The sequence below is a fragment of the Triticum dicoccoides genome, chromosome 4A, assembly GCF_002162155.2.
Source record: "Triticum dicoccoides isolate Atlit2015 ecotype Zavitan chromosome 4A, WEW_v2.0, whole genome shotgun sequence".
NCBI classification, from domain to species: domain Eukaryota; kingdom Viridiplantae; phylum Streptophyta; class Magnoliopsida; order Poales; family Poaceae; genus Triticum; species Triticum dicoccoides.
This window is the reverse complement of record NC_041386.1, coordinates 264900804-264910838: the sequence shown is the minus strand read 5'-3', so window position 1 is coordinate 264910838 and position 10035 is coordinate 264900804.

Sequence of the window (10035 nt, the reverse complement as noted above, 5' to 3'; positions counted from 1 at the left end):
CAGTTAGAGAGAAAGGAATCTTCATATTTGGTCGCCAAGCTTTCCTTCCACGCCAAGGAGAGTTCCATCCGGACACGGGTAGAGTCTTCAGTCTTTGTATCTTCATAGCCCACCAGTTCGGCCCATGTCTAATAGGCCAGACGCCCGAGAACCCCTTAGTTCAGGACTCCCTCAGTAGCCCCCGAACTAGACTTCAATGATGAGGTGTCCTGCGCGTAGATAGTCTTCGGCATTACAAGGCGGGTTCCTCCTCCGATGACTTCAAAGCGATGTATTTGCCTTTCCATTTAATGTCGTACCCCTCGGCTTCCGCGCCTTCCTGACTTCAGCTTCCACGTGTCAAGTGAATACAAGAGGTCGGGGTATTTTTGCACATACCACCCTGACCATACAAAAGAGGTGCCTATTTAAAGAGAATAGATCTCAGGTCCATTCCACACCCCGCAGAAAAAATCCTCAGAGCTTGCTAAGAAGAACCACCCCAACATGGCTAACGCTCCCAGCTCTTCCTCTCGTCCCCATGGCTTCGAAAAGGGTGATTGGGAGAGATGCTCCGTATCTCACAGTCAGCTGTCGAAGATGCAAAAGCAGGGCTGGCGTCCTTCAATGGCGGGGTTCAGGCGGAGAACTTCCCCAATCCATCCAGGGGGGACGAGTATGCTTCGTTTCCTTCTTGCTAAGAGGCATCGGATTTCCAATCCATCCCTTTCTCCGAGGACTTCTGGAGTATTATGGCCTCTAACTGCACAATTTCACTCCCGCCTCCATCCTGCACATTGTGGGTTATGTTGCTCTATGTGAGCTATTCCTAGGCTGCGAGGCCCATTTTGATGTATGGAGAAAACTGTTCTCCTTCGTCCCTCGTAATCAAGGAGGGTCATTGTTCGAAGTAGGAGGAGCAGAAGTGTGGCGTATCGCCGGGATGGATACCTGTCCGGCACGCCGAAGAAGCGTTCCGAAGAGTGACCTTCCAAATGGTTCTATATTGACGACGTCGCTCTTCCTGACCCAGTCCGGATGGGCCTTCCCGAATTTTCAAGCGCTCCATTGAAGAATGCCATAGCTTGCGTCCTCGGAGCTTCGAGGAGGAGGATCCCTCAGAAGTCAGCCTGTTGATGGGCAAGATTAAGATGCTCGCCCAGTCCGGATTGTCAATAATTGAGGTAATGGTGATCTCCATAGTGAGGGGGTCCAACCACTCCAATATAGAGGGCTTCCCATGTGGCACTATAACAGGGAAGATGACGCCTCACGCTACGGTTGGAAGGGTCCGAAAACCCCTGCCGCTTTGGTCAAAATATTGGTCGTACTGTACAAAGGGGAGATGGAGGAGTTCACTCGTCTCCAATGTCGAGATGGGTTTTCCATGTATAATCCTCCTAGCTGGGTAAGCTCCAATCCCACCATTTTACACCTTTCCCTAAATCATTTTCGATGGATAGTAACCTATCCACTCGCAACAGGAATGACGGAAAGCTATCGAGGGGATCCATAGCCCCGCTCCCCAGCCGGAGGGTCACAACCGAGACCTTGACCCCGGATTCGAAGAAGATACAGACATATTTGTGGAGCTCGAGGATGGAGTATTCTATCATATGATTTACGATGGTACGAAAGTACCCATCATCGCCGATTACCCCGGCCTCCTCCCTGCTTCGCATGTAAGTAATTTAAAAGACACCTTCTTCGAAAGAGTTTCCTCACTATGCCTCACCCATCACACTATTTCGTGTTCCAAAGGGGAGGCACTCGATGCAACAACGTGCACCAGAAGCGTCTCCGAGGAGAACGGCGCCCGCGCCGAGCATATCTTCAAAAAGGAAGGCAAATGATAACACGACAGAACCCTCGTCAAAGAGGTAAGGTTTTTTCAAGAGTACATCTTCTGATTGCCACATCAAATCGTGATGCCATTCACCGCATTCTATCAGAAAAAGTATCCGCCGGACTGTGTCCAGGGATCCGGGCGGACGTGCCTCCACTAGTCAGGTTCCAGACCCTGCCCTAAGGATGGGGGCTGACACGCGAATGGCGCCGAACTGTCCTTCCATAGAGGATTCAGATGATATGTCCGTCACGGACTCTGAAGTGGAGAGCGCCATGAATCATCATCGTCGGAGGGCCGCTCTTCGTGACCCCAACTTTTCAAAGGAGGCATTTGATGCCTTCAGCTCGGCCGATGCGTACATCCGAGCTGCTCGGGATGGGCTTGCCAGAGCCACAGACCAGCATCTAAAAGATATGCGGGTAACCGTGGACTTAATAATCATACACCAGTAGCCCCCGTGACTTAAAGCAGTTGATACAACTGATTTAAGGATCATTGTAGAACCAGGTGCTTACGGAGAAGAATAGCCTGTTATCTTAGGAGCTAGAAAAGTATCAGACCCAGCTCACTGCTGCCAATGCCAAACTAGAGAAATCCAAGAAGGCGTCTCCTGGTAATGTTCCCCTCCATCGAGAAAACATAATGGTATACTAATAGTGCTAACACGGTTGCTCACCTCTTAATAGGATAATTAGATCAACTGCAAGAGCAAATGAAAGCCGCTCCAGGTGGAGAACGAGAAGCCAAAGAACTGCTAGCCGCGGGCAAGCGTGTGCTAACAAAAGTCGTGATGGAGAAAAACAAGCTCCAGGAATCCAATACCCAACTGGGCGAGGAACTGAAAGATGTACGGGCCCAGCTGGCTGACTCTGTAAAGGAGAATAAAAAGCTGCCAGGCGGCATATTCAATATGTGGTCAAACTTACCTTCAAATAATTCGGAGATAGAGGGGACTGACAGAGTTATGTCTGCAGGTATACTGACCGGTCGTCCCGAAGAGGAGATGTCCGTATTCTCGAGCGATCTGCTACAAGAGCTATCGCAAGTGCACGAGCAGGCTCGGTAGGTGATGCTAAGTGTTGCCAAGGCCTTATGGCTGTCCGTCTCCCCTTCGGGAAAGATGGAGGAGCTTATACAGCTATTCAAGGGAGGGCGGCGGCGCTTTAGATTGTGGAAGATATTAGCATGCCGGGAAGGTGCATGAGACGCCTGGGCCATGGTGAAAACATGGTATACCAAGGTTGATCCGAATCATATGGCTCAGGTCGGACCTCTAGGGTCAGATGGAAAAGAAGTTCATGTTAATTTGGTATATGACCAAGTAGAAGTAGCCGCCAAGTATTCCCAGCAGGATTGTAAGTTAGACAGCCTGCTTGACGGTATATAGGATGAAATTTTTGAGTCCAAGTGACTATGTACTTTCCTTGACATATGTAACTCTAGCTGAATTGTAAAACAATTTTCATGGCAGACCTTTTCGCTTCGACCTCTGGACCCGAAGGTGCGGAGTGTTTCCGAATATCTGAGCGGTAAAATAGACCAGGGTATGCATGGAAACCAGGCGTAGGGGTCATAGTTGCTTGAACAGACAAGTTGTATCCGGCTAGTTATGTTATATTATATTATGATTTTAATATCCATAGAGAATAGTTCCGTTAAGGGTTCCTTTCCCTAGGTGTTCATGCGTTAAAATGCATGTCCGTACTGTGATTGGAAAAAATTGCAGTATACGTAACATCTGGGGGTTCACCATGGGGTGAATGCAAAAGCATCTTTAATCCACCGACCGAATATTCCCCTAAGAACGCTAGCTTTCTGCTTCACCCAGTCTGAGGTACACATCCGGATGACCCGGCGGTAACAATCGCAGAGGTGCTCCCTTTATACCCTGGGCGAACTAACGGGAATGTAGGGCATAAGCATAGGAGCCAGGCAATCCCAGCTTGGCCAAAACTTAACTCATATCAATGCATATAATGGTGAAGAAAAGGTACATATGGTAAAAGGCATATGTGATGAGCTTGATGCTCGGAAAATAAGAATAAGCTTCTGTCTGGGAAGCCCCCGGGTATAATGGACGTACATGTTCGAGGATGTGTACATCACAGGTGCATGGTTTAGTCGTGCGAAAGCTTTAAGGCTTAGAAAAAAAAAGGAAGAATGAAAAGAGAGGAAAAAATAAAGGAAACAACAGGGAGAAGGAGACAAACAAATAGTTTGGCGCTAGGCATAGAATCTTCGGAGTCTGGCCGCTTTCCAGGGGTTCGGCTCTAGGTGATTGTCTGATGCAGGGCGCAGGCGGTATGCTCCTCCAGTGAGAACTTCGTCAATGATGAAGGGACCTTCCCACTTGGGCTTGAGTTTGTCCTTTTTCTTCTCCGGCAAGCGTAGAACGAGTTCGCCAACATTATAAGTCTTGGCCCATACTTCTCTACTTTGATATCTGTGGGCCTATTGTTGATAAAATGCGGAACGGGCTTTTGCAACATCGCGCTCTTCCTCCAGGGCATCTAGGCTGTCTTGCCGATCAAGCTCGGCCTCTCTCTCTCTTCGTACATGCGCACTCGAGGTGAGTCCTGAATAATATCACAGGGAAACACAGCCTCCGCGCCGTACACCATGAATAAAGGTGTATATCCAGTAGTGCGGTTGGGCGTGGTTAGCAGCCCCCAGAGTACGGAGTGAAGCTTCTCGACCTAGTGCTTGTCCGATTCTCTCAAAGACCGCACTAGTCTGGGTTTGCTGCCGCTCATAATGAGACCGTTGGCCCGTTCGACTTGACCGCTTGTTTGCGGGTGATAGATAGAGGCGTAATCGAGCTTAATGCCCACATTAGCACACCAAGTTTTCACCTCCCGGCTGTGAAATTGGAGCTGTTATCGGTGATGATGCTGTGTGGAGCACCATAATGGTGCACCACGCCGGATATGGATTCTATCACTGGCCCCGCCTCGGTTGTTTTAACTGGTTTGGCGTCTATCCACTTGGTGAATTTATCCACCATGACTGGAAGATACTTTCTCTTATGGCTTCCTGCTTTAAGGGGTCCGACCATATCGAACCCCCAGACCGCGAAATGCCAAGTGACGGGGACTGTTTATAGAGCGGTGGGGGGCATATGGCTTTGGTTGGTGAAGAGCTGGCATCCGACACAACGTTGGGCAAGGTCCTATGCATCTGCTCGGGCCGTCGGCCAGAAAAAACCTATACAGAAGACCTTGCTAACAAGGGCCCAAGCTGCGGCGTGGTGACCGCCGAGACCGGCATGAATTTCAGCCAAGAGCTACCGCCCCTCTTCCTTGGAGATACATGTTTGAAGGACTCCGGTAGAGCTTTTCTTGTAGAGCTCTTCGTCGTGAACCTTGTAAGCCTTTGAACGCCGAACAATGTGGTGAGCCTCATTCTGATCCTCCGAGAGTTCTCTCCTATTAAGGTAGGCCAAGATGGGTTCGGTCCATGGGACAGTGACAACCATGATGAGATGGGCCGACAGTGTTATTTCGGTGGCTAAGCCCCCGATGATGTCGTTGTGCTCAGAATCTGGGGTTGTGTTCGGATCCGGACTGGTGTTGCCGCTCTCCCCTTGCCACACCACGGACGGCTTGAAAAACCTTTCCAGAAAGATATTAGGTGGGAGGGGTCGCGCTTAGCGCCGCTGCGAGCAAGGACGTTTGCCACTTGATTACTTTCTCGATCCACGTGATGAAACTCGAGCCCCTCGAACCGAGCTGACATTTTTAGGACGGTGTTGCGATAAGCTGCCATCTTCGGATCATTGGCATCAAAATCTCCATTTATTTGAGATATTGCGAGGTTTGAGTCCCCACGCACTTCCAGGCGTTGTATGCCCATGGAGACAGCCATCCAGAGACCATGCAATAAGGCCTTGTATTCGGCTGCGTTATTGGAGTCTGTGTATAATATTTGGAGCATGTACTGGACTACGTCTCCAGTGGGGGACGTTGAAACGACGCTCGCTCCTAATCCTGCCAGCATATTGGAACCCTCGAAATACATAACCCAGTTGGAATATGTGCCGTACTCTTTAGGGAGTTCGGCCTCTGTCCATTCGGCGACGAAGTCCGCCAGTACTTGGGATTTGATGGCTCGACGCGGTTTGTATGTTATGTTGAATGGAAGGAGCTTAATGGCCTATTAGGCTATCCGGCCTGTAGCATCGCGGTTGTTTATTATGTCATTGAGTGGTACTTCGGAAGCCACCATGATAGAACATTCTTGGAAGTAGTGTCGTAGCTTCCGGGATGCCATGAAGACCGCATATGCTATCTTTTGATAATGAGGGTACTGGGATTTGCATGGTGTGAGGATAGTGTATACATAGTATACCGGCTTCTGAAGCGGGAATTTGTGTCCGTCCTGCTCTCGCTCAACGACGAGCACGTCGCTCACCACCTGGTGTGTTGTCAATATGTATAATAACATGGGTTCGCCGATGTTCGGCGTGGCTAGGATTGGGTTGCTCGCAAGAAGGGTTTTTATTTCTTCCAGTCCGGTTGTTGCCGCATCTATCCACTCGAAGTGATTGGTGCACCGGAGGAGGTGATATAGTGGCAATGCCTTTTCTGCCAATCTGGAGATAAAGCGGCTTAGAGCTGCCATGCATCCTGTGAGTTTTTGGACCTATTTAAGGTCCGTTGGCGTAGCCAATTGTGACAAAGCTCGGATTTTGGCCCCGACATTTTTGAGCCCGAAGGGCATGGTGTTGAAGCAGAATGCCCCATATGGGGTAATGAATGTCGTTACGTCTTGATCGGACTCCTTCATTTTGGTTTGATGGTATCCGGAATATGTGTTGAGGAAGCATAGTGAGTCGTGTCGTGCGGTGGCATCAATGATCTGGTCGATGCAGGGAGGGGGAAGGGATCCTTAGGGTAGGCCTTATTGAGGTCTTTGAAATCGACGCATAGGCGCCATGATTTATCCTTCTTTGGCACCATCACCAGGTTTGCTAGCTAGTCCGACTGTTTTATTTCTCTAATGAATCCAGCCTCGATTTGCTTGGCTAGCTCCTCCCCCATAGCTTGACGCTTGGGTTCGGAAAAGCTCCATAGTGTTTGCTTGACTAGTTTATATCCGTTCAATATATTGAGGCTGTGTTCAGCCAATCTGCGTGGGATTCCTGGCATATCCGAGGGGTGCCAGGCGAATATATCCCAGTTCTCGCGCAGAAACTCTCGTAGCGCGGTGTCGACCGTTGGATCTAGTTGTGCCCCAATAGATGCTGTCTTCTTGGGGTCCGTTGGATGGACATGGAATTTGACTATTTCTTCTGCTGGTTTGAAGGAGGTGGATTTGGGTCATTTGTGCAGGATTACATAGTCCCTATCCACCGTGGAACGTAATGTAGTTAATTCTTCGGCCGCTAGGGCTTCAGATAATGCCTCAAGGGCCAAGGATGCGGTTTTATTTTCGGCGTGGAGTGCTATGTCGGGATCACTGGCGAGAGTGATTATGCCATTGGGCCTGGGCATCTTGAGCTTCATATACCCGTAGTGAGGTATAGCTTGGAAGCATGTAAATGCATCTCGCCCCAATAGGGCGTGATATCCACTATTGAAAGGGGCCACTAGGAAGGTTAATTCTTCGGTCTGATAGTTCTCCAGTGTGCCAAATACCACGTCGAGTGTGATTTTTCCCGCGCATCATGCCTCCCGACTAGGAATAATTCCTCAGAAGGTCGTGCTACTTTGCTCGATGCAGCTCCTGTCTATTTCCATTTTACTGAGTGTATCCTCATAAATGAGGTTTAGTCTGCTATCGCCTTCCATGCGAACCTTGGTGAGCCGGAAGCCGTCCACGATCGGACTGAGGACGAAGGCGGCTGGTGCCCGGACTGTCCTGAATTTTGGTTCATCATTGGCATTGAAAGTTATGGCCGTGTCGTTCCAAGGGTTTGTTGCTGCGATTTGGCAGACTTCGGCGAGGTCGCAGAGTGCCCTTTTGCGCTTACTATTTGAAGCGAAAGTCTTGAAGACCGTCAATACTCTAAAGGTTGTCGTCTTCTGGGGGATATTCCTCTAGGTTTTTTTGGTGAGGATATCCTCGCCGCTCTTGGCCACCTGCCGGAGTATCCAACATGCTCTAAGGCTGTGGGTTGATATAGTATCCGGTGTTGCGTGTAACTTGCATGGTCCGTGGAGCCATCCATCCAGAACGGTTCCCTGTCCCATAATAGGCTTATATATATATATATTTACCTTTGGGTTGGGCGTGCCATGAGGGTGCGTCCTTTTCACCTGAACAATGGGATGGGTGGAAACCGGCGGTTCCCAGCAAGCTGCCTGCGTTTTCCAGGCGCTTTCCATTCCGCAGTACTTGTATACTATGGTTGCCAAGTCTGCGAAGCGTGATATGTGACGACGGTCGATAGCATTGAAGATTCCTTCATCCGTGCAATTATTGCGGAACTCTAAGATCGCGTCTTCCTTGCGGCAATCTTCAATCTTATCTTTGAAAAGGAGGAATCTGGCCCAGAAGTGGTGGACCGTTTCCTGAGACTGTTGTCGTATGCCCATGAGAGCGCTTATATCTGGGTGGTTGGGTTGTTTCAAATCCGAACCCTGACCCAATTTAGGATCCGGAGTTTGAAGAACCTCCGAACTTAGTTGTTTGGGCTCCGAGATGTCAACTGATTTTTTCGGCTTGTCGTCCGATTCTATGTTTGGAGGACAAAGCATGTCTTTCTGCAGGTAGGTGTCTGGCTCTTCAAGCTCGGAGATCCGAATGTAGTTTGTCCTCAATATAGAGGAGGAGTTGTCATCTTGCTCCTCTACTACCGCTATTTGATGGGTGATCGGTGGAGTTTTAATTTCTCTCTGGTCAGGTTTAAGCCCAATCTGATCATAGTTTGTGGCGACTCCCAGGGCGGCGATGCGATCTAGGAGCTCATTTAAAGACGACAGCTCCACCGGATCCATCTGCTATTAGTATTTGGAGTCAACACGGAGGGGATTTTCGATGACCGGAGAAGTCATCGTCGGCTTCACGCCCGAACGTGCGGTCATGATGAAGCCGCCCAGCCGGAGGGTTTCGCCTGGGGCCAGTGCTCCTCCGGAGGTGACGTTGTCCTTGAGAACAAGGCCAGCCATCGAACCTATCTTTCGACGTCACAATGGAACTCTCAATGAAAGCACCAATGTTGGTGTCAAAACCGGTGGATCTCGGGTAGGGGGTCCCGAACTGTGCGTCTAAGGTCGATGGTAATAGGAGACAGTGGACACAATGTTTACCCAGGTTCGGGCCCTCTCTACGGAGGTAAAATCCTACTTCCTGCTTGATTGATCTTGATGAATATGAGTATTACAACAGTTGATCTACCACGAGATCGTAATGGCTAAACCCTAAAAGTCTAGCCTATCTGACTATGATTATGAGGAGATATGTCTACGGACCTAGCCCTCCGGTTTATATAGACACCGGAGGGATCTAGGGTTACATAAGGTCGGTTACAGAGAAACGAATCTTCATATTTGGTCGCCAAGATTGCCTTCCATGCCAAGTTGAGTCCCATTCGGACACGGGTAGAATCTTCAGTCTTTGTATCTTCACAGCCCATCAGTCCGGCCCATGTCTAATAGGTCGGACGCCCGAGGACCCTTTAGTCCAGGACTCCGTCAACTATCCCAGAAACTAGCCCCACCACACATAATCGAGACTCTTCCAGATTGCACACTTGCACCGTTGGGAAGAGAACCAGCTACAACCTATCTAACCCGAACCCCAGCGGATAGTAACCCACTTCTAGTTGACAAAGCACCATGTCCACCACAGAGTACCCCCACACAAGTAGTTTGTAAAGCAACTGCAGTGCCCAAAGCACAAAGACCACCACAGTGAACCCAAACTCCATGTTTAAAGCAGAAGAGCAACTGTTCTCAGGTCAGATTCCGTAGCTATGGTCCATACTCCTTTGTTGTTGCATCACCGTATTTACTCATACAAAATACTTCCGAATTTGAAGGATCCAATTGAAACTCCAATGGCGCAACAGGTATGTTTTAAACCTATTTCTTTAATTGGATTGCTGTTCTAACTTCTTGCTCTATGTCGATTTTAGTTTCACTTGTGTAAATAGTTATGTTTTCATGTGATGCACATTACAAGTGTTAACAATGCCGTGTAGTTTCTCACACTTATATTCTGTCTATGCTGTTGTGTTTTAAAATTATATGTGTTGAATTGTGTCT